General features: G+C 39.5%; 2 long non-coding RNA genes and 1 pseudogene across 4 annotated transcripts in view; 2 read left to right on the top strand and 1 right to left on the bottom strand.

Moving 5' to 3' along the window:
* Positions 1 to 2,019: 2,019 nt before the first annotated feature.
* The window catches only part of LOC141523556 (uncharacterized), a 43,907-nt gene continuing 20,213 nt past the window's right edge, over positions 2,020 to 25,713 (top strand). The window contains exon 1 of the long non-coding RNA XR_012478507.1: positions 2,020 to 2,077. This is a non-coding gene — a long non-coding RNA (uncharacterized LOC141523556). The remainder of the gene's footprint in view (positions 2,078 to 25,713) is intronic.
* Positions 8,596 to 25,713, bottom strand: part of LOC141523557 (uncharacterized) — a 67,975-nt gene continuing 50,857 nt past the window's right edge. For all 3 annotated transcript variants that reach the window (XR_012478509.1, XR_012478508.1, XR_012478510.1), the window contains 2 exons: positions 14,457 to 14,567; positions 8,596 to 11,823 (listed from right to left, as the gene is read on the bottom strand). This is a non-coding gene — a long non-coding RNA (uncharacterized LOC141523557). The remainder of the gene's footprint in view (positions 11,824 to 14,456; positions 14,568 to 25,713) is intronic.
* Positions 8,610 to 13,349, top strand: LOC141523555 (cold-inducible RNA-binding protein pseudogene; annotated as a pseudogene).

Below are 25,713 nucleotides of genomic sequence, written 5' to 3'. Positions count from 1 at the left end.
TTTAAAGTAATAAATGCACCAGCATTAATAACATTTATTTGTCAATTCCCTCCTAAAGCAGGCCCAAACCTTTCCACATTTAACATTATAAGTTACAACCACTTTCCCAAAGTGCTGAATGGCATAAGGAATGGAACCAGAATGTGAAAAATAACAGAAACATTAAGCCTGGTGTCAATAGTGTTCCTCTAAAGGAACCAGTTACTATGGTTTCCTTCAAGCCCCAACCAAAATCCCCCCTCCTACAGGAAACCTTTCCTGATGCTCTCCCTTAACACTAGTGTCTTTCCTTTGTCATTTCTGAAAATGACAAGGGAAAGGCACTAGGCATTTTACTTATGTATTTTATATATTATATGTATATATAAACTTGTTTGTACACAGTTGCTTGAATGTTCTCTCCCCCAATAGACAGAGAACTCCTTGAGAGCAGGGGTTCCCTTCAGTCTTTTAAAAAACCAAAGAGGGGGCGGCTAGGTGGAGTAGTGGATAAAGCACCGACCCTGGAGTCAGGAGTACCTGGGTTCAAATCCGTTCTCAGACACTTAAGAATAACCTAGCTGTGTGGCCTTGGGCAAGCCACTTAACCCCGTTTGCCTTGCAAAAATCTAAAAAAAAAAAAATCCCTCCAAATTTCATCATATAAAATGCATCTCACAAGCTTATACTTTTAGCCTGTTTTTGTTTAGGGTTAGAATCTCAAAAAAACAAATTAAAAAAAAAACTGTGTTGAGTGACTACACATGAATAACCCTGTGTCAGAATTCTGGCTTTCTTGGGGAGGGGGGAAAGGAGGGGGGACTCAAAATCTTATAAAAAATTAATGTTGAAAAATATCTTTGCACATAATTGGAAAAAATAAAATGATATTTACAAAAGAAAAAGAAAATATGTTGGAGCAGCTAGATGGCACAGTGGATAACTGGTCCTGGAGTCAGGACAACCTGAATTCAAATTGAGCATCAAACATTTTCTAGTTGTGTGACTCTGGGCAAGGCACTCAGCCCGGATTGTTTCCCAAAAAAAGGAAAAGAAAATGTAAGTTTAATTAATTGTGGAGAGATTTATTCTTTTTAGCCTGTAAGAGACATCACTGTTACCATTTCTTTCTATAAAATATATTATGCTAAGTTTTCATTAATGGAGATCAGGACTGTCTATCACTTCAAGGGTATAGGGAACTCCAGAATAAGGAAAATTCTTTTAGCAAGGTAGGGGAGCACCTTCTCTGAAATTTATCATCATTGCACTGATAGGTTAAGTAACTTTTCCAGGGTCACAAAGTCAATGTATGTCAGAGGCAGGATCAGTTTGCAGAAGAGCTCTCTATCCAGCAAAGATTATCTATAATGCTCCACTAAGAAAATTCCCTTAAATGTTTATTAATTCTTAAAAATAAGACATAGGTGGTCTTTGTCATCAATGCCCAAATATAATAGTTTACATTTTTCAACAATGCCTTGAATAACCATCCCAAGCAGACAAACTTGTTGCTAAGAAATTGACTTCCAAATTATCTTGGGTTTTAGTTGTCAAAGATGAGATGATTCTTGTGACAGAATATTTTTCAAGACACTGAGTAGATGCTGCAAATACCCTATATGAATTCTTTATCAGTATGAAAGAAAACTTTAGTCAAAAAAAAACCACTAGTTTTAAACTTTCAATGCCTTGGCCTTAGCTACAAGCTCATTTTCAGACTTCCAACTTTGGCCCTCCACTAGAAGTGCCAACTGTCAAAAAGCTACCATCTATCAAGTCTGAAGTTTTCCTTTTTTCCACTTGCAGTACAGAAAAAGGACCTGCAGATTGCTCTCACCTTCCCGATAGGTCTCACTAGCCAGACTGATTAGATTAGGCAAGGTTGTTTGACAAGATTTTCTATTCAAAAATATTAATAGCCTAAACTTTAAGTACAACTCCAAAAAAGGTAGGAGGTTCCTTTGCTAGACTGCCTCTTCACCAGCTCAGGGCTCTGCCCTCAATTAAAAAAAAAAGAAAGAAAAAGCAAATGGGACACTGGGATATAATTTAGGAAGTGATTATGCAAGCTTCTGGGGGCCTGGAGAGGAGGGAGGTAAGGCGGGGAAGGGAAGGGAGGAAAAATACCCTCTTGCAGCCTGGGCACAAGCCCAGATCCCAACTGGGATACCGGAGGGGGGGACAGGAGAAACTCTTTGCTGGCGGGGTGAGGGGAACAAGCACTATCTGGCACCGGAGAGCGGCAACTATGCCCGGCCTTCTTCTCACCCCCCCCCTCAAGGAGTGGGGGTCTGGAAAGGTGAAACGGGCACGGAGAAGTGAAAGGGGAAAGGGGGCAGGAGAGCGGGGGAGGGGTAAAAGGGGCAGAGAGGGCAGGGAAGCCAAGGGGCAGAAAGGTGCAGCAGGCCGGAAAGTGCGGAGAGGAGAAAGTGGGGGAGGGGTGGGGAGCCGGGCACGGCCCCCTCCCCCTCCCCGGCCCGGCCGCCGCCCGCGCCCGCGCCCGCTCCCCCGGCCGCCCCGCGCCTCGCCCCGGGCCCCATCCCGCCCCGGCACTCACCCCCAGAAGCCGCAGGGGCATCGCGGCGGCAGGCTGGGCGCTTTGCTGCGCTCGCTGCCGGCGTCTCCCATGGTGCTCGGCGGCGGCCGGGGCGGCGGCGGCGGCGGCGGCGGCGGCGGCGGGGGCTCCGGCGGGGGCTCCGGCGGGGGGAGGGGAGCGCGCGGGCGGGCGCGGGTCCGGGGCTGGGAGCCGGGATTCCAGGCCGGTCAGCTGGAGGCGGGCCGCACCACTCGGCCTGCGGAGACGGGGGTGGGAGAGGCGGTGCGCGGTGAGGGGAGGGCAGTCCGAGAGGAGCGGATGGAAGGAGGGACCCGCGGGGGAGGAGGGAAGACCCGGCGCCCTCGGCAGGCCCCACCGCCGGTCCCTGGCCCGAGAGATGTCCCCGTGCGGCGGCGCTCGCCCCCCGGTCCCCCCGCTCTGCGCTGGCGGCGGCCGCGGCGGGGCCCCAGGGCCCGGCGGACTCCGTGACACGCGCGCCCCTCCCCGCCCCGCCCGCGGGCCGCGCTGACCGGACAATGGCCGCTCCCCTCCCCCAACGTGGCTGCCCCACCCCTCCTCCCGGGCGCAGAATGGTCTCGTCCGGGGGAGAGCCGCGCCGGGGCCGGGCCGCGATCAGCTGGAGCCGGGCGTGCCGCCCGCCCTCCCCGGCTCCTCGGAAAGCGGGCGGGGAGGGGACGGGACGGGAGCGCTCCAGCGGTCACGGGGGGGACGGCCGCGGGGGGCGCCCCGAGGTCTGCAACATTGCCGAAGGGAAGCGCGCCCTCGGGCTTCTGCACAGAGAAGGGAACCACGGGGCTCCCGAATACCTGGAGCGGACGCTCTCGCTCCCCCCCTCCGCCACAGTGGTAGATGCGAGGAGGGCGCCGGCTGGGAGGGAGCACCGGGGGCTGCTTGGGGTGAGGGGGGGGAACCCTTCCCCAGAGCGGAGGTGGCCGAATGCGCATGCGTCCGGGGAAGCCCTGGCCCCACCCCCGGCGACCTCGGTCGGGAGGAGGAGCCGGGAGTCTCCGCCCGGAAGCGAGTGGGCGGAGCCAGCTCCCGCGCCTCCCCTTCCCGGGAGCCTCCACCTCGCGTGGCCCGGAGCCGGGAAGCCGCCGCGCTCCGCTTCCGACTTTGGTACTTTACTTTCCCGGCGTTGGGCGCGCGCATGCGTTTGCGGTGACAGATGCGCCTGGCCCCGGGCGCTACCCGCCGGGGTCCTCGCAGCCACCTGCCCCCCCACACCGAGAAATGAGCCCCCGCCCCGACAGAGGACCTCCTGAAGCTTTTTCTTCCGAATTTACTCCTTCAAAATGAAAAAACACTTAAAGGCTGATGCTTTAAAAAACTATCTCTTGCCTACTGCCTCCTCCGATCTCGCAGGGAGCAGACTTTTTCCCCATGAGTCCTCTCCCGGCTTTATCGAGCTAGGAAACCTGGAAGAAGGTTTGGGGGGGGGCCAGGTTTGAATTTTGGAAAGGCGATTTTATTAAAGAATAGCTCCAAACAGCCTCGGGGGAGAGGGATGAGGGAAACTGGAGAATCAAAGTAGAAAACGGGCTTCATGGGGTGAAGATAAGACCAAGAACTGTCCCTCTGCTTGCCATTTCAGCTATTTCTTCTTTCTCTTTTTATTAAAAGTCACTCGGGTCCATTGATATCTTTAAAAGAAAGATAACTTTTGACATTCATCTCGCCGTAAGCCCTTTTAACTAAGACCCACTGGTGGGCAAAATCTTAAAAGCCCAAGCCTTCTCTGTACACAGTATGTATCTCTGTTCTTTCCTGCCTCAACAGAGTTTTAAAACAATACACAAATTTTTCTTTCCTATGTTTAATGTGTGTATACCAGTCTTGCCATTTTATTCCTTTATAAATAATCTGTCTCTGTTGGCCTTTAAATTAATAGAGCAGGAATCACATCTACTTAATTTGCTATCCTTCTAAAGGAGGGAAATGATAATAGTTTTTTGGGGGCAAGGCAATGGAGTTAAGCGTGGCCCAAGGCCACACAGCTAGATAATTATAAAGTGTCTGAGGTCAAATTTGAACTCATGTCCTCCTGACTCCAAGGCCTGTGCTCTATCCACCGCACCACCTAGCCACCGCAGGAAAATGGTAATAACGGCTACGTGTTCTCTAACTTGACTTAGAAAATTTTTCTTGGGGGGCGCTAGGTGGAACAGTGGATGAAGCACTGGCCCTGGTGTCAGGAGTACCTGGGTTCAAATCCGGTCTCAGACACTTAATGATTACCTAGCTGTGTGGCCTTGGGCAAGCCGTTTAACCCCATTTGCCTTGCAAAAAACTAAAAAGAAAGAAAATTTTTCTTGATAATTTACTGACTACAAATATACAGTTCATAGCATTAATAAAACCTTAATAGTACCAACTCTCCTATTGCCCTTAAATCTACACTGAAAGATGATATAAAATTGCTATATTCTTGACAAAATGAATTTCAAGATTAGTAGAATGGGAATGTGGTAATAGGAACATTAGCATCTCAGTGATTTGTGGTGGGGAAACTTATTAGGAAATACTGAGATTAAAAAACATGCAACCTCATAAATTACTTAGTATCCATGTTGCCACTAGCTTACCTGTCCCTATTGAGTGGGTAAATTATAGCCAGAGATCTGAAACCAGGAAAAAACTGTAGCAAAATCAAGAATTAAGCTTGTGTTTACACTTCTATTGTAAAAGGTAAGCATTTGTTAGCTTTAAGTGAAAGCGATAAGATGTTGAAGTTTGGTTAGGCTTATGAGAGTCCACCAAGCTTGCAAGAATTTAGGAGAACTAGGGCAACCCAGAGTGGATTATGCCTCAAGCTGAGTCATAAAGGAAGTTCTGAAGATTCCTATCAGGGCACCCTTTTCACAGAGCTGTGGACTGGCCAAACATCTAGGAAAATGGGAAGGAGGGAGGGGGGAGATGCTACTATTTGCCCTGTTACCCTCAGCCACCAGGGGATTTGTAGTTCCCTGTCCTCAGAGTACCATGAAGAAGTAAGAAATAAAGAGAAGTATGTCAATTTATGAGTTCCCAGTTACTATATTACCTAAATGCTAAATTTATGGTCAGCTTCAACCTAGATGGCCAGTTAGGTTGTCTGCTCCAAAAGGTGATGTCGAAAACAGTTGGGTTTCAATGTTAGAGGGTCTAGTTTTTTAACTGGGCTCTGCTCTGTTGGGATAGTCTCTCTCATGGGGCTGAGTCTCCTCATCTGTAAAATGAAAACTTTATCTAAATCTATGATTCAGTTGACACTGGTGAAATGTGAGTAGGCTAAGTAGGAGCAAACAACAGATGGAGTTGACACCTTAAATATCTATGGAGAAGGAGGTGGGTTAGTCACTTGTAAACTGGTTAATCATTTAATGATGACTCTGGGTGGATGGTGTTTTGAAATAGGTTTTGAAATATTTGCCTATTAAAATAGTATTCTTTCTCCAACCACCTACCATAGAAGGGGGAAGGAAAAAGACCAAGATTTATTAAGCAGCTCTTTGTGTCAAATCCTGTGGTAAGCTCCATACACATATTCACATATATGTGAATATATAATTTACATATAATTCAACCAAAACATCATCACAACAGTTTCACCGCAGAAATGTCTTCTATTAAGTCAGAAATGAAAGAGATTTGTGAAATATGTAAAACAGTGCCACTCCTCACTAAATCTGGGGAGTTGGAAAATCATTTTTCACAAAATATGTTGTAATAGCTTTGTTATTTTAAATGCTTTTAAAACTTATTAGATTCATTTTCTAATATAGTAAATAGTGACATATTATTCTCACAGGAACTATTGAAATAACCTGGCTAATGGATCTCCCTGTCTCCAATCCACTTTCTACTCCAAACCTTTCCCCTCTCCAATTCACTCTCCACAGCTATTTAAATAATTTACCTAAAGCACAGGTCTGATCATGATCTGATATTAATTTAAAAAAATAACAAACAAATCAGAGGGAAATGATTAATAATTGAGCTCTTTGAGGTCCTCAGGAATTAATAAGATTGTAAAGGGATTCTAAGTTCAAAAAGTTGGCAAACCCCTATAGTAAAGGATATCAGACCTGCATCCAAGTCAGGAAGAGCTGCATTCAAATCCTGCCTCTGATCACTTAATGGTTATGTGCCCTAAGCCAAGTCAACTGGTGCCTTAGATGGCTCTTTAAAATATAAATTACAAAGCAATGGTACTAGTGTCTTTCAGTTCAAGGTTATCTGCTTTCTGCTTAGTATGTGATGTTTCATAACCAGCCCATCCTCCATACAACATGCTCATTTTAGTCAATCCTTCTCTAGTCACTTCCTTTTATTCTCATGTTTCCTACTATATTCAAGATTTCTTTCTATGCCACAATTAGCCCTTGTTGACTCATGAAGGATGCATCATATAAAGGAATGTTAAATAAAAGATAATTTCACTAGTCAGGGGAATCATGAAAACCATCTGAGCTGAGTCTTGAATTTTGAGAGGTGGAGGTGGAGGTGAAGAGAGGGAATGCAAAGTTCAAGGAACAAAGTGAAATATCCTAGAAGATAATGAATTCTGTTTTGTCATGTTGTCTTTAAAATATCTATGAGAAACATCTTTATGTAGATGACCGAAAAAAGGTAGTACTTTCATATGAGGGGGAAAGGGAAAAAAATAGGATTTATTAAACAGTCCTTTGTGTCAAATCTGTGGTAAGTAGGAGTAAATCTTATAGAAATGATAATTAAACCCATGGGAGTTAATGTTTATCCAGACTTTCTGAGTATAGAGAGGGAAAAGATTTCTAGAGACAGTGGGCTCTTAGCCCACTTTCACCAACCAGCTTCAGATCCCAGTCCATGCTTCATCTCCCTCAGACATCTCTTTATTTTCCTCTCTGCCTCTGTTCTCCCACCTTTCAGAAATAATAATCAAATCAAAGCTATCATTGCTTCTGAAAAGAAGCAGACTCATCTTCCTGAATTAAAATCTGGCCTCAGATACTAGCAAGTCACTTAATCACTTTGGCCTCAGTTTCCTCATCTGTAAAATGAGTTGGAAAAGGCCATGGCAAACCACTCCAATATCTCTGCCAAGAAAATGTAAATGAAAAATGATTGAATAAAATCACTATCCCTGTGATTTCTCAAGCCCAAACCCTCCCCTTCCCACAATTCTCCCCTATTGTTTCCCATTTCAAGATTATAAACTCCTTGAGAGCAAAAACTATCTTGTTTTGACATTTCTATTGGTTCAATGCTTGGTACAGTGCTTGGTAAGTGCTTTTCATACATTCTCTCCATGCAATCTCATTTTGGGGGCAGAGGGATCTTAGGTACTCTTGCAATACCCCATTGTTTAGTATTATCCTAGAAAACCCCCATGACAGTTTTGCCTATAATACTGAGAACTTTCTATTTTGAGACCTTTGCAACTGCAGGCCCATTTTACCTTTTTTCCCTGCAGGGCCAAATCAGAGGGAATTTGGCTGGTCTTGTCCTGTGTGAAGCCCCAAGCTTCTCTTTCAGTTTTAAATGTCATTTTCAGGACTTCTTCATCAGGTGCCTGCAGCATTCTTGTTTAGCTGAAGATAACCTTAGCCTGTACATGGTTAGGAAAAGAGCATAATGGGAATCATAACTGTCCTACTACTTTCTGGAACTGATTTTAGTTAGGAGAAATTAACAGTATTCTTGAGTTACCCAAAATATCTGCAAGTATTAAGGAAAAGAACCATATACCAATAATTACCTGACCCATGGAGTATAATGGAACACTCTCCTAAAGAAATTAGAGGTCTTGAGAAACTGCAAGCTACATATGAAGAGCACAGATGGCCCTGAGAATGTCTAACAATTGTCAGCATAGATCTATTTGGGGATTAACAAAAGCTATTCTTTAATTTTAAATAAAGGTAGTTTTATGCCCACACGTTTTCCGTGGAAGCTCCCAGATGGATGAAATCACACATCTGATCCCAAAGCATTACATAAAAACTTTATATACATATGGGTATATAAATATATATATATATATATATATATATATATATATATATATATATATTTATACTTTTCTATTTCCTCCACTCCTATTGCCTCTTCCTTGACAGGCATGTGGATCCCTCCTGAGAACTTTCCATTTTGAAGAAGCACTCACACTGCTCATCCCAGTTCACCTCCAGAATCTCCTATGACTTCCCTACCTTATTCCTTCATAAGTATCTTCTCCACACTCTTTCTTCATCTCCCTTATATACTTTGCCTCCCTCCATCAGAATGTCAGCTTCTTGTTTTTATTGTTATTTGTATTCAGTTACAAAACAGTTCACAAGCATTTATTAAGTGCCTACTATATACTGGACTCTGACCCAAGCACAAAACTAAAAGACAAACCCTGTATCCCAGTCTTTAGCTATATGTATGTATATAGGTATAGGAGAATTAGTCTCTGATGCTCTCCCGCCCAGCAAGCCTGGGATTGAATCAAAGAAAATAAGGAAAGAAGCATTTATTAGGCACCTACCGTGTTCCGTGCTAAGTGTTTTACAAATATTATTTCATTTGATCCTCATAACAGCTCTGAGAGGTAGGTGTTGTTTTTGTTGTTATCACCCCCATTTTATAAGGGAGGAAACTGGGACAAACAGAAATTAAGTGACTCACCAAGGTCACACCCCTAATATAAAGTATAAATCTGAATTTGAATTCAAATCTTTTTTGATTCAGGCCCAGCCCTTTACTAATTACCACTAATTGAATTAGAAAGGGAGATTGACCAAAGTCTGAGCAATATTGACCCACCCTCCCTTAAACCATCAACCCCTTTAAAAGTTTGAAGGGAGACTTAGAAGCCCTTTTTTGTTGGGGGGGGGTTGGTGAAGATTGGAAAGTTGAGGATCAGTTTTTCTCTGTCTCGCTCCCCACCCCCCCTTTAATCAATCATGCCGAAGAGTAAGAAACAACATTCCATTTAGAAGATGAAGAATCAAGGACAATTAGATGGCCAAGTGGATAGAGCACCAGCCCTGGAGTTTGAGTTCAACTCTGGCCTCAGACACTTAATAATTGCCTAGTTGTGTGACCTTGGGCAAGTCAATTAATCCCACTGCCTTAAAAAAAAATGAAAAATCAGAGCCAGAGTGAAAAGACTGAGCAGAACAGAGGAAGTACCTGGAGGGAGGAAGAATCTTCAAAGAGCATGTTCCCTGTGACCTGAAGGGAAAACTTGCCCTGGCCATTGAGGATCAGGCTTTGGGGAAGATTCTCCAGAGAAAGAAAAGAATTCACAGAATTTGAGTCAGAAGGAATCTAGAGAGCCATTTATCCAATCCATGCACAAAAGGACTTCCTCACTCTAATAAATCCAACCTGGTGATTGTCCAAAAGGTGCTCCAAAGAGGGCAGGGACTGTCTACCTTTCGCCTTGCTTTGTAAGTTCAGTGTTTAATTGCTTATAAAATATTTATTGAAAGATATCTAGGTGGACCCTCAGGTTCCACACAGGACCTAGAATCAGGAGGACTCCCTTCAAATTTGGCCTCAGACACTTATTAACATGTGACCCTGGGCAAGTCACTTAACCCCAACTGCCTCCAAATAAAAATACTACTGACTGGCTCAAGCCCATTCCAATTTTGAATGACTCAAAAAGTCAGGAAGTTTTTTTCATTGACATAAAGCATAAATTTGGCATATGGTAGATTCCCCAAATTCCCCTGATTCTGCCCTCTAGAGCCCAGTAGTGCAAATCTAATCCCTTCTCCGCATAACTGCCTTTCAGATACTTGAAGACAAGCTAGACCTTTACTCTAGGCTAAATATTCAAAATTCTTTCAACTAATCCTCATCTATTTCTTCACCATCCTGAATGCTCTCCTCTCAACACTCTCCAGCTAGCAAGGCCCTTCTTAAGACATGTATCCAGATTTTCCCGTTAGGAGGCTCCGGTAGCCCTGGTCTGTCCGCAGACCCCGCTCGTCCTTCCCTCTCCGTGCAGCACACCGGTCAAGATGGCATCAGATGAAGGGAAACTTTTTGTTGGTGGACTGAGTTTTGATACCAATGAACAGTCATTGGAACAGGTCTTCTCAAAGTATGGACAGATTGCTGAAGTTGTAGTTGTGAAAGACAGGGAGTCTCAGAGATCCAGAGGCTTTGGCTTTGTCGCATTTGAGAACATAGATGATGCTAAAGATGCAATGATGGCCATGAATGGAAAGTCTGTTGATGGGCGGCAGATTAGAGTTGACCAGGCAGGAAAATCATCGGAAAACTGGTCCCCTGGGTACCGAGGAGGTTCATCCAGTGGCCGAGGATTCTTCCGTGGAGGCCGGGGTAGAGGCCGTGGTTTTTCTAGAGGAGGTGGAGACCGCGGTTATGGGGGAAGCAGATCTGAATCAAGAAGTGGGGGATATGGAGGTTCCAGAGATTATTACAGCAGCAGCAGGAGTCAAGGAGGCTACGGTGACCGGTCTTCAGGAGGATCTTACAGAGACAGCTATGACAGTTATACTACACACGACGAGTAAAAATCCTTCTTGAATCAAGATCGTCCTTCCAATGGCTGTATTTATAAAGATTTTTGGAGCTTCGCTGAATCGTTATTGTGTAGTACCCATCTACTTGTATTCACTTTTGTAGTATTATCAGTTCTGATCTTGTCAAACATAGCCTGACAGCTTCGGACATGAGATGGCCTAATTAGACTTTTCCTTTAAGAAAACTCTTGTCTGTTCTCGGGTGTTTTTTTAAAAAACATTTTTGAAAGCACTTCGGATTTTATTTTTTCTTTTCGTCATGAGCCAAGGTGTGGTGGTTTTCTTTTCTGTTGTTTTTTTCTTTGATTTTTTTTTAATTAAAAAATTTTTTTTTCTTTTTACAAAAAAACTTGTAAAATTGGGGGCCCTGGTTCGGTTTTCTTTGAGCTAGAAAAGGACCTTAAATTCAATGTTCACGGGAAGCTGAACATGCTGTGGAGGTTTGGCTTTTTTTTTTAAGTGCATTACCTTCAACTTTTTGTAACCTTCCTTTAGTGTAGCAAGGTAGGAATGCAGCCGTGAGGGTTTATGGAGAGCCAGACCACCTTGGTATATCTAAAGAGAAACTGCTTGTATGTTCACTCTGCATAAAGGTATTTTTAGTGTATACTGTAAATTACCCAGAAATAGACTTGCAAACTTTGAAAATGTTTATCTATATTGTCCTTTTTTTTACTGGAAGAAGTATGCATATTCCATTGATATTGTATTTGAAGTGGTTAAGGAATTCTTGTAATACAGTTTTCTTTGGCTTTGCAAAGCCTATTAAAAGACCATCTGAAATGAAAAAAAAAAAGACATGTATCCAGAACATAATACACCAAAAGAGGTCTGATTTGGGGAGAATGCAATGGAAATATCACCTCCCTATTCCTTGAATCTGGGGGTCCTCAATGAAGTTCAATCACACTGGTTATTCATATTGAATTTTCTCAAACCCCCAGAATTTTTTTAGACCATTGACTATCTATCCATGCTTCTTCCATCTGATGCTTAAAGAATAAATATTTTTGTACCCAAGTGCAAGACTTTTCATTATCCCTACTGAATTTCATATTTTAAAATTTAGCCCAATAATGAACAAGTTGTAGTATATGATTGTAATGGAATACTATTGTGCTATGAGAAATGACAAGTAGAATGATTTCAGAAATCCTAGAAGACTTACATGAACTGATAAAAAGGGAAGTGAGTAGAAGAACTAGGAGAATATTATATTTAGGAACAACAATATCGGATGATGATTAACTAATGACTTAGCTATAAAATACTCAGCCATACCATGATCCAGAACAATTCTAAAGGATTCATAATAAAAAATCCTATTTCCAAAGAAAGAACTGATAAAGGGTGGCTAGGTGGCGTGGTGGATAAAGCACCAGCCTTGGAGTCAGGAGTACCTGGGTTCAAATCCAGTCTCAGACACTTAATAATTACCTAGCTGTGTGGCCTTGGGCAAGCCACTTAACCCCATTTGCCTTGCAAAAACCTAAAAAAAAAAAGAACTGATAAAGTCTGAATCCAGATCAAAGCATAATAATTTTCAACTTTATTTTTTGTGGGGAGTTTTTGTGTTTTCTTTTACAAAATGACTAATGTGCAAATGTGATTTACATGATTTGCACTTTTATAACATATAAAATTGCTTCCCTTCTCAGGAAAGGAGAATTTGAAACTGAAATTTTTTTTAAAGTGAATGTTTAAAATTGTTTTTACATGTAATTGGGGCAAAAATAAAATATTCCAAAAAAATTCCACCCAATGCTCAAAGTCTATTTTGGATCCTGACTATCATCCACTGAGTTAGTTATGCTTCCCAGTTGAATTATCTACAAATTTTATGAGTATATCATAGTCACCTTTATTCAAAACATTGATAAAAATATTATATTGTACATGATCAAACACAGATAAATAATAGCTAATATTTGAATAGGAATTACTATATTTCAGTCCTATGCTAAGTATTTTACAAATATCTCATTTGATCTTCACAGCATCTCTGAGTTGGTAAGTACTGTTATTTTTTCCATTTTACAGTTGAGGAAATTATGGTTAAGTGACTTGTCCAGGGTCACACAACTAATCAAAATCAGAAGTTACATTTATTTGTTGCAATCAGTGTTAAGTGACTTGCTCAGAGTCACACAACTAGTAAGAGTCTGAGGCTAGATTGGATCTCAGTTCCTTCTGACTTCAGGGCCAGTGCTCTAACCCTAGCACCACCTTGAGTTCAGGTCTTCCTGACTCCAGGAACAGCACTCTCTTTACTGCATCATTGAGCTGCTCAGATCACTGGGATAATCCACCTATATAACATATATATATATATATATATATATATATATATATATATATATATATATACAAAATTTATTTATTTATTTATTTATATGCATATGTTCATATTTAACTACAAATAGCTAACATTTAGATAGCACTTTATGGTTTGCAAAATGCATTATAGATATTATTTGATCTTTGATGCTGCTGCTGTTTAGTCATTTTTCATTAGTGTCCAATTCTTTGTGACCCCAGTTGGGGTTTTCCTGATAAAGCTACTGTAATGGCTTGCCATTTCCTTCTCCAGCTCATTTTACAGATGAGGAACTGAGACAAACAGGGTGAAGTGAGTTGCCCAGGGTCACACAGCAAGTATCTGAAGCCAGATTTGAACTCAGGAAAATGTCTTTCTGACAGAGGTTATATGATTTGCCCAGGGTTAAACAAAGAGGTTTTTTTAATAAAAAATAATCTTAACTCTGATATACCCAGCCCAATCCTAACCTTAATTTTTTCCCTTACACTTTGCTTTTTTCAAAGACCTTCACAACTTGGCCCATTTTCACCTCTCCAGTCTTTTTTTCCCCTTCACTCACATTTCAACAGAACTGTCAAACGTGAGACCCTTATAATAAGTGGCCCAATTTTTACATGTGTCTGATACCACAGATTCTCTGGCCTACTTGCCAGGACACTCCAACTCCTATCTTTAAGTCAACAGCCTCTCATGCCTGGAATGTTCCCCTTCCTTTTCTCTGCCTCCTGGTTTCCCTGACTTAATCAAATCTACCTTCTGCAGGAGGCCTTTCCCATTCTTCTTCCTCCCTCAATCTCTTTCCTTTGAAATTATCTTCTATGTACCATATATATATAGCTGACTGCATGTTGTTGCCTCTTTTAAAATGTGAGGTCCCTGTGAGCAAGGACTCTATTTTTTCCTTTTGCCAACACAGTAACTGGCACATACATAATAAGCATTTAATAAATGTGTATTGACTAACTGTACATAGCAATACTCAATTAATAATATATAGCTTTATCTAGTATGAATTACTGTATCCACTGTAATACCAAACCTAATGTCAACACCATCACAACCGAATCATTGAACATTTAATCATACTTACTTCTCTTTTTCTCTATTGCTTGCTTTTCCCCACCTACCCTTTTCCTTCTTTGACCCTGGCATAGTCAGGAAAATAGAAGACCTTCTTATAAACTCTGTAAGTCCTGGGCCTCTAAGGGAAAAAGAGAAATGAGATCAATGCTACATTGTTTAAGTAGTAGAGACCTGCCTAGCTAAATGGTTCTTCAGAATATATGACTGAAGGACAGAGTTGAGCAAATTCACTTGTAAAGGCTGAGGAATTTCCAATCAAAATCTTGCTGCATCAGGCAGAAGCTTTCATGGTATCTCTCTTAGATATTTAACACATTATAATTACATGCTTTTATGTCTTCTTTCCCTAATAGATTTACAGTTTCTTGAGACCAGAGATCCTGTCTTATTTAAACTCTGTTCAGATTAGGTACTTAATGAATTGGAAGAGCAAGATTTTGTTTCTGATAGGAAAATCCAATTCATTTCTATTGAGAAAAGTCCACCAGTTTTCCCAGCAAGTGTTTTTGAATGAATAAGGCATATTGTAAAAAGAGTAGTTATTGAACTGAAAAGATCTAGAAGACCTAGCTCTATTTCTTACTCTCCTTTTGATTATGAAAAAGTTCCTTTTCTTTTCTGGGTCTAAGTTTAGTTTCCTTTCTGGTAAAAATGAAGAGGCTGTCCTAGATGAATTTCAGGGTTCTTCCCAGTTCCAAAACTGAATACTGTCTGTGAAGTCTGGTTATTTGGTTACTTCCTTTGATTCTTGCAGAAGGTTCCTTCCAGAAAAAGAGAGAGAGGAAGAAGGCTGCAACTGGGAGAATAATCTCCCTTCTCCCCTATCTTTCAAAAGAATTAACCAGAAAAGGAAAAGAGCAGGGAAGCTGAGGAAGAAGGAAGAAGAATCCCGGGGTCAGTGCCCTATGCATCTTATAAAAAGGATGCAATGTTTCTCATTCCCCTGTTGGTCATGCTCATTTTCTGATGAAATTCAAAGGATTCCAATGCTCTTCTTGAACTTAGACTCTAAAATAGGATTTCCCATTTGGGTCAGTAGAAAATATCCTTCCTCTCCTAGGCTTTGGAAAAGGCAGGTGAGTTCTGGGGCAAAGAAGAACTGGTAACTTTAGGCCTAGGATTCTAAAAGCTTTTCAATTGATTAACCATTATGTCAGAATATTTTTGGCATGTTTTTTTTTTCCCACCAACAAAGGAAGCTCCTACCTTTTTTTTTATTCTTCAAATTTAATTTAATTTTTTCACATGAACAAAAACTTATTTTCTCTCCTTCTCACCTCTCCCCCCAGAAGTAGGAAAAGAAAAAAGAAAAAGAAAATCTCTGTAACAAATATGTAAAGTCAAGCAAAAACAATTCCTTGCATTGACCATGTCCAAAATATCTAGGTCTCAATCTGCATTGTGAGTCCCTCACCTTTAGCAAAGATAAAAAAAAATGGAAAATAATGAATATTCCAGGAGTTTGGGGATAACATATACATTATTTTTTTTTTTTTAGGTTTTTGCAAGGCAAATGGGGTTAAGTGGCTTGCCCAAGGCCACACAGCTAGGTAATTATTAAGTGTCTGAGACCAGATTTGAACCCAGGTATTCCTGACTCCAAGGCCAGTGCTTTATCCACTACGCCACCTAGCTACGCCTAACATATACATTAATACACTGTTGGTGAAGTTATAACTTGGGGAAGGAGCTTCTTTTGTTGAAGAAAGTGCATAATGTACTTCCTCTTGGAAGTATCGTTTGTCATTATGTTGATCAGAGTTCCTAAATTTTTTCAAAGTTATTTCTTTTCAACATCATTATTGTATAAATTGTTTTCCTGATTCTGCTCATGTCATTTTACATAGGTTCATATGTTTCTCTGAAATGATATATTCCATCACATTCTTATAATTTGTTCAGTTGATGGGTAATCCTTTGGTTTTTGATTCTTTGATACTATAAGAAGAACTGAATAATTTTTTTTGTACATATGAGTATTCTTCCTCTTTCTTTAATATCTTCAAGGCTTAGACCTTAGTAGTATGCTACTGAATCAAAGGATATTCATGTTTTGATAACTTTTTGAGCATAATTCTAAATTGCCTTCCAAAATGGCTCAACCAACTCATAGCAACATCAACAATGCATTGTTTCTGTCCTCCTGTTGCTTCTCCAACATTTCTCATTTTTCTTTTTTTGTCAACCTTAACAAACTCATAGGTGTGAGGTAAAACTTCTGAGTTCCTCTGATTTTCATTTCTCTAATTATTAGTGATTTGAAGAATTTTTCATACAGCTATTGATAGTTTAAATTTCTTCACTGCTTGTTCACATTCTTTGACTATTTATCTATTGGGTAATGGTTCTTATTCCTATAAATTTGAATCCTTATGTAACTTGGAAATGAGAACTCTATCAGAGAAACTTATAAGGTAGAGGTTCTTAACCTGGGGTCATTTCAAGGGTTCTAAAAACTTGCATGGGGAAAAAAATAAATATTTAACTGGTCTATAATTGAAATTTAGCAATTTCTTTAATTATTTAAAAACATTATTCTGAGAAGTTCATAGGCATCACTAAACTGGCAAAGAAGTCCTTGAACATAAAGATGCAGAACCTCTAGTCTAAGGGAAGTATCCCTTAAGCAGAAGAATACAATTTAATTATTATCCTTTTGCAAAAGTTTTAGTGGAAAGAAGGGAGGAAGACACTAGTGAAAGAAAAAGACTGAAGGAAAATAGAAAGTACCTGAGACACTGAGAGAATTGAGGGAGAGGTGATTTCTATACATTTGATATTAAATAAATAAAATGCAAAATCTATACAAAATTATATATAAATTACCCTTGAAAGTTTGAGTTGTCAACCTGAGTATTTTTTATCAGAGGACTCTAAGAGCTATAGCAGGGGAAGGGGAAAAGAGAGAGACAAGCATAGAACTGGAAGTATCTTGGTCCTGGCCCATCACTGTAATCCTCCCAGGATTTCAACCTCCATCTCTGGCAGCCCAAGATGTCCATTCAGTTCTAGGACAGGTTTCCAATCTGTCCAGAAAGTCAACTTTGCTCATTCTATCCAAGTGTCCTCCCTTAAATCCTAGAAGTGATCCATCTAGAACAAGATGTCCCAGCTATGATTTCCTGCCTAGGGATGAAGAAGCAACTAATCATAGGTAACCCCGACTCTGATTAACTTCCAGGACTAGGTCAGTTTCTAGGATTACCATCATAAATAACTTTCATTCACATCACAGCAGCTGCTAACTGCCTGGAATTGGGCATGTATGACATATTCCAGGAGAGGGTATAGATGAAAAGAATCAAATCTTTCCCTAGGTCCTGATTTATAAGGGTCAGAATTAGTTTTAGGATTTTGGGGAATAGGGTCTAAATATGGGTCAGAATTAGGAGACTAGGATTTAGGGTATTGGGATTAGGCTTAAGTAAGTAAGGATAGAGGGATAAAATTAACATTAAGACTTTAGAATTTGAGAACTAAAATTGGGCATATAAGTGGTCCAGTACATAGAGTGTAGGGCCTTGAGTCAAGAGAACCTGAATGCAAACATGGCCTCAGATACTTTCTGGCTATGTGACCCTGAGAAAATTACTTTATCCTGTTTTTTTCAGTTTCCTCATTTGTAAAACGATCTGGAAAAGGAAATGGTAAACCATTCCAATATCTTTGCCAGGGAAATCTCAAATGGGGTCATAAAAGGTTGGACATAACTAAACAACAAGAATAACAATAGTATTGGGTAGAAAAACTAGTAAAAAGATTGTTTGGAAGTTAGAATTAGAGCAATAAAATAAAAGGCAAATTTTGAATCATTTAGTCCTCATAGAGCACTTTTTTTTCAGCTCTCTTAAAGCATTGAGTAAAAAAAACACTTAACTTTATAATATTGTATCTTATAAACATCTGTATTTGTGACTCATCCTCCTACTAGATTGCAAAATTCATGAAATCAGGGACTGGTTTTATCTAATCACCCAACCAAGGAACATTGATTATCCTCTGCATTTCGTAGATTAAGTTGCATGACTTGCTCAAAGTAATGAAACTAATTATTAGAGTCTAGATGATTCATTTCATAGCTGAGTTTTAATTCTTAAACTGGTCATTCCCCAACTTTTGAACTACAACACCTAACGATTTCTTGTTTTGTTTTGTTTTTTAGGTTTTTGCAAGGCAAATGGGGTTAAGTGGCTTGCCCAAGGCCACACAGCTAGGTAATTATTTTAGTGTCTGAGATCGGATTTGAACCCAGGTACTCCTGACTCCAGGGCTGGTGCTTTATCCACTACAACACCTAGCCACCCTGTACACTTAATGATTTCTTGACACACATGTAATTTGTCTCTAGCCACCGGACTTGTGTCTAGGAAATACAAAGTTAAAAGTGAAACTGTGTCTGCCCTGGAGGAGTTTATAGTCTAGCTGGAAAGACAGAATGAATATATGATGTATAGGCAAATGCAAAACAGATACAAGACAGTCTGGATGTATGAGGTCCTGGCCATTGGGAGATTAGGAAAGGCTTCGTGTAAAAAATGGCAATTAAGCTGAGCCTTGAAGAAAATGAGGGAGTCTAAGATACAGGAATAAGAAAGGAATATATTTGAGGTATGAGGGAGAGGGGTTAGTTGGTGCAAAGTGATGGAGACCAGAGACAGAATGTGCTATATGTTTGTGGGATAAAAATTCACAAAAAATATAGAGACTCCTCTGAGCAAAAAAAAGTTTACTTTGGCTTTTCTCGAGAAAAGGGCACACTCCAAGTCTCACAAAGATAGTGAAGATCAAGGAGCTGCCCCAAATAGACAGTCAAGCAAGATTATATGACTTAATAGGATTTCCCCCCTCCCTAGCCCCCTCTCTTCCAACCTGATTGGTTAAGGTTTTCAGAGTTACAATCTTTAAGCGAAAAATCTACCCGGTAAAAAAGAGAAGAAAATGTTTTCATAGAATATTACCTCACCATCCAGATGGTGAGGGTATCAAAAGAAGATTTCTAATGACCTTTTGTTGTCTATCTAAATGAATTAATGTCAGAGTATGCAAGGTCTTCTTAGTACCTTACCATCAGACAAGAGGAGTCAGTCTACTGTTCTCCCAGTCTATCATCAAATTGGTGGCCAATGAAGAATGCAAGGTCTCTTCTCTGGAAGTATTCCACTATTTTCCACCCTAATAGAATCAGGAGGGTGTCTGGCTGGGAATGCAAGGTCTTTCTGGAAACAGTCCGCTGTTTCCCTCCCTGACATAATTGGGAGGGTGACTGACTGAGAATGAAGGGCCTCTCTCCCTCTTTTTTTCCTAAGAATGGTCTAAGGGTAATAGTCTGTCTTTGTTTTAATGATTTTTAACCCTGAGAGGATTTCACTAGGAATATTAACTCTTAAGAGGGAATATTCCACTCAATAGTAAGAAGGTCATTTTGCAGCAATACAGAATTTGTCCCAGGGAGAAGCATGTAATCAGCCTGAAAAGTCAAGTTGGTTGGATCTAGGTTGTGAAAGGATTTAAATGCCTAACAAGATGAGTTTATATTTGATCCTAGACTCAATAAGAAGTCATTAAAGTGCTTTTAAAAGGATAATGACAAGTCAGGAAAATTTAGGAAATTTAGGATTAATTAGGAAAATTGAGAAAATTGGGAAAAATCACTTTGCCTTGTGGAGAAGAAATGGAGTGGGGAGAAATTTGAATTAGAGAGACTAACCAGAATATTGCAATAGTGCAAGTGAGAGGTGATTGTGGCTTGAACTAGGATGGTAGCTATTTGAATGGAGAGAAGACAACTTAAAAGATGCTGTGGAGGGGGCAACTAGGTGGTGCAGTGGATAGAGTACTGGCCCTGGAGTCAGGAGGACCTGAATTCAAATACAGCCTCAGACATTTAATAATTACCTAGCTGTGTGGCCTTGGTTAAGGCAATTAACCCCATTGCCTTGCAAAAACAAAACAAAAAAAAGATGCTGTTGGGGTAGAAAAGATAATACATGGCAATATAAAGGATAGGTGGGGTGACAGAGTGAGGAGTCGAACACTCACCAAGGTTTCTAACTCAATGATAAGGAGAATGGTGTTTCCCTCAACAGAGATAGAGAAGTTTCTACAGGAATGAGTCTGAGTGGATATGGATAGGGGAAAAGATAATGAATTCTATTTTGACATGCTGAATTTACTTGGAAATGTCCTACAGGAAATTAGTGATGTTGGAATGGAGCTCAGGAGAGATGATTAAGCCCATAGGAGTTGAGGATGTCATGATATAGTATGAAAGGTAAAAAGAGAATGATTCAGGACAGAGATTTGGGATATTTGCACAGTCAAGAGATATGCTATAGATGATGATACTATAAAGGTTTCAGTGAAGGATCAGTTAGATAGGTAGAAAGAGAACCAAGAGATAAGACCTAATATTCTGCCATTTACTCTGTATACACTTAATAAATATTTGTTGAATTTATGGTTGAATTGGGGGTTAGAGTTGAAAAGAGCAATATTTACTGATATAAAGTGGTGACTTAGAGGGTCTAGATTTTATACTATACCTTGGACAGTTACTTAACTTCCCTATCTTTAAAATGAGGTGGTTAAGTCCCTTGCTGCTTTAAATCTATGATTCTCTGATTTTAATGTAGATTTAGGGGTTAAAATCTGTAGATTTTCATGGAGGAGGGAATTAATATTTAGAGTAAAAGGATTAAAATTAATCTCTCTGTGCCTAAATTTTCTCATCTGCAAAATGAAGGGGTTGGACTAAGTGAACTCTAAGGTCCTTTCTATATCTATGATCCTAAAGATTTGGGATGGGGGAATGGTTTGAGGATCAGGCATATGAGATAACCATGGAAGTCAGGATTAAGGGGCAAAAGGAGAGACTTAAGCTTGGAAATTAAGAGGGGCAGGGTTAAAATTGTCAGGGTTAAGGAGTAAATTGATTTTGAAGGTGAAAGAGATGGTGTAAAGATTAGAGTTGGGGAAAAAAGTTTGGAGAATAGGACTATATGTCAAGTTTGTGGAGCATGATGAAGGCCTTAAATATAGAGGTTCAGAGATTAGGGTTTGAGGAGCAGGGAAGGGACCATGGGATCCAGTAAGATTGGGAGGGGAGCTTCCATCTGTTTTCTTGGCACAACCACCAGTCCATGTCTGTTCCCTTCTCTAGGGGAGGAAGGATTCTGTTACAGTCCATTAGGCAGAATAAGGAACTATATCCTCCCTGGTGTCTCTACCCATGATGGAATCAATGATTTTGACTTTCTGATGTGGTGGGCTGCTCAGTCATGTACCATATACAATCCCATCTGGTTTGTATTTATTTGAATGAATGACTGGAAAGAAAAAAGTCCCATTCTTTTTAGTCTGACAAGAAGTTTGTTTTATGTAAATATACATATATATATATATATACATATATATGGATAAATAAAAATATAATTATATATAGATGTACATATATTTATATATAAAATATGACTACATTTTTCTTATGCATTTGAGTATGAATGTGAGATATTAAATGAATGCAATGTAAGCATATATGTGCATATATATTTGAATATATTTCTGTCTTCTATACCTTCTGACCTTTTCCCTCATTTCCCTCACCTGATCAACTCTTCACTGTCATCTCTCAAATCATATTAACAAATGAGCCCTGGTAAATATTTAACTCTGATCCTGAATGTTCCTCAAAGCAGAACTGTCATGCTGCTGATCCTCCAAATATGAAATGATATTGGAATGTTTGCCCTTGTTTTACAGGAAAGAAAACTGAACTCCAGGGGAGTGATAAGAGTGAGAGATGGCTACTGAACCCAGGCTATCTCTCAGTCTAGCATCTAGGTTAGTCTCCTTAGCCTTGTGTTAGAATAAATCCTTGGGAAAAGGTTGACCCTTTAGAGGTCATCTCCAATAGCTGGGTGGCATGAAGGATAAAGCTCAGGGCTAGGAACCAGGAAGACCTGAGTTTAAATATAGCCTCAAACAATGACTAGTTGTATAACTCTGGGTACATCAGTTAACCCTATTTGCCTCAGTGTCCTCATCTCTAAAATCAGGTAGAGAAGGAAATGACAGACTTCTACAGTATTCTCTACAGTGACTCCCCAAAAGGAGTCATAAAGATTGGACACAGATGAACAACAAAAAGCTATATAAACATTTAATGTGTTTTTTCATCATTAAATATAATAATAGCTAAAAATAGCTAGCATTTATGTAATGCCTTAAGACTTGCAAAACACTTTACAAATATTATTTCATTTGATCCTCACCACAATCTGGAAGATAAATGCTATTATTTTATCTCCATTTTACAGATGAAGAAACAGGCAGGGCTACCCTCCCCCATTGTGGGAAGGGGGATTCACTGTACAATGGAGATCAGGCTTGGGAAAAAAGAAATGCTAAACACAAAAGACTTACTAATTCCCATTGACAGAAAATTTTAAAAGAAACAGCACTAATAACTTAGGCTATACACTATTGAAATTTTGTTGCTTGAAACATCAAGACAAAATCAGTCAGTCAAAAAGTACTTTATTAATTGCCTACTATGAGTCAGATAAAAGGATAGTCCCTGCCCTTAAGGAGCTTACAATTTAAAGAAGGAATCTAATGAAGAAAGCAACAAGCAAACAAATATGAAAATATGTACAATAAAGATGGTAGTTTATAGGACTGCTAATTAAACATTTTATCTTTTATTTCTGCACTGTTTAAACAATTCTCTCCAGGTCTGGGTGTTCTGGCAGTCTGTAGTTATCTTCTCTAATATAGAAACTCCTATTTCTAGTCAGCTCTCCCTAAATGACTCAGGATCTCCCATTCTCTCAAACTCACAAGACTATATTGAAGGCAGGTCACATTCTTCTTATATCAATCTTCAGTCACCTAAATTTAAGGGTGAGACAAGCAATAACATTCATAAAGTTTCACTATTAGGCAGGCACTGTCCTAGGAGCTAGGGATACAATACAACAAAAAGACAGATAATATGTCCTCTCAAGGAGCCTCCCTTCTAATAAAGGAAGATAGTACAAAACAGGGGTCCTGGAAAGCAGTATGTATAGGAGTGAAGTCTGGGATGTATGAGCTGTTCTGGGAGGGCTTGCCAAGCTTTATTTCAGGGCTGCTCAACACCCTCTGGTGACCACCTTCACCCAACTGTACCAAGGGCAATATTGGCAACACCTTGGTAAATGGTCTCAGGAAGACAGGCTAAACCAAATTGAGGGTAACAAGCAGAACTCAAATCCATAGGTGAGTCAAAGGGATATCTACTTCAACTATATGAAGACTTTACCTGGCAAAATGGGTCAATAAGAACAATTTGGTTAGGAAGGCAACTAAAGCAGGCATTGTAGTGAACCTTAGACCTTGGTCAGTGAAGACTCCAAGCTTATCCACTACATCCATTGCAAGGCCACTCTTCCTGACTTTTGTCCTAGTACTGGACTTTGATGGAAAGGAGAGTCAATGTGCAACTCTGCCTCACCTAAATTAAATTTAAGTGCAAGCCTCCTCAAAAACTAAAGACTAAAAAATTCATAGGCCTTCTGGAATTACAAGTTCTCACTACTATAATTAGAGTTCTTAAATCTTTCAAAGTTATTTTTCTTTACAATACTTAATTTTGTACAAATAGATATCAAATATGTTGTGGTATCTCAACAAGTCAACAAGCATTCATTAATCTCCTAGTGTGTGCTACACTATATGCTTAGAGCTATAGGTAGAATCAATAACACTTGGCAATAGATTAAATGTCTATGGAAAGGAGAGTTTTAAAAAAAAGGAGATTGACACCAAATTTAAGAACCTGGATGTCTGGAAGGATGGTGGTGCTCTAAATAGAAAAAGGGAATCTTAGAGGAAAGTCAGACTTAAGGGAAAAGATAATGATTCTGTTTTTGGCTTGCTGGCTGTGAGAGATCTTTTGTTATTCAATCTGATGTCCTCTTTTGAAATTTTCTTGGCAAAGAGACTGGAGTGGTTTGCTTTTTCCTTCTCAAACTCATTTTACAGATGAAGAAACTGAGGTAAACAGGATTAAGTGACTTGCCCAGGGTCACACAGATAGTAAATATCTGAGGCCACATTTGAATTCAGGGCTTCCTGATTCCAGGCCCAGAGCTCTATTCATTTTGCCACCCAGCTTCTTCAAATGAAATATAAATGCTGGATATTGATATTAATATTATTAATATTATTATTATTATCTGGGTAGAGGCAATACTGGGATGCATTCAAATTTATAGAATAATAAAGAGTAAGGGTAGAAAGTCAATAAAGAAAAAGACTCAGGAAATAGCCTTGAAAGATAATCTCAGTGTGCATGTATAATCTATATCAGATTACTAGCAATCTTAAAATAGAGTGAGGGAAGGATGGGAAAGAGAAAACATTCCCAAAATGAATGTTGAAACTGGAAAAATTAATTGAGACACAAAAAGAGAGAGATAATCTTAGTCCTTTTCACTGCAGTCATTAACAGTATACAACTTGAGTAAATCAGTTAACTTCATCCTTTGTAAATGATCTGTAGAAAATGAATAAATTGGACTATACCAAGAGGCAGCAACTTTTCAAAAGAGCAAAGTAATTGCTTTGGTAATATTTTTAGACTAGAGTTTTGAAGACCTGTATTCTGTCATTGTGATATATATATATATATATATATATATATATATATATATATATATATATATATATATACACATGTGTGTATTACATATATATTTTTTCAAGTCAGGCAGATAGATGTTATACCAACTTTATGTTTGTTTATAAGTGTTAACTATTTTGTTTTATTCATGTCAGGTAAGGCAACAATAACATAAACTAATTTTTTTATAATGTTTTAAGGTATACAAATAATTTTACATATATTATTCCATTTGATCCTCATTGTGACACTGGAAAGTATTAACTACATTTTACAAATAGAGAAACTAAGATGCAAAGAGGTTAAATGAATTGCCCAGTGTTATGTAACTTATTTGTTTTTAATTAATTAATTTTTATTTATTTCAGACATTTATTAATGTCTGAAACAGGATGCCTTATAGCTAACCTTTAAGGTTTGCAAGAATTTTGCAATTAATTATAACATATGAGTCAGAATTTGAACTCATTTTTTCCTCACTCTAGAATCAAGGTAATATCCACTGAATTCACCTGACTTCCTCACACAAAAGATTAAAGATTAAATATTTATTGTCTCTTCATGGGTTTCTAAGTGGGTGAAACAGCAAGTAGTCAGATGT

This window comes from Macrotis lagotis, chromosome 5 (assembly GCF_037893015.1).
Source record: "Macrotis lagotis isolate mMagLag1 chromosome 5, bilby.v1.9.chrom.fasta, whole genome shotgun sequence".
Taxonomy (NCBI): Eukaryota; Metazoa; Chordata; class Mammalia; order Peramelemorphia; family Peramelidae; genus Macrotis; species Macrotis lagotis.
This window is presented reverse-complemented; position numbering and strand designations above follow the sequence as displayed.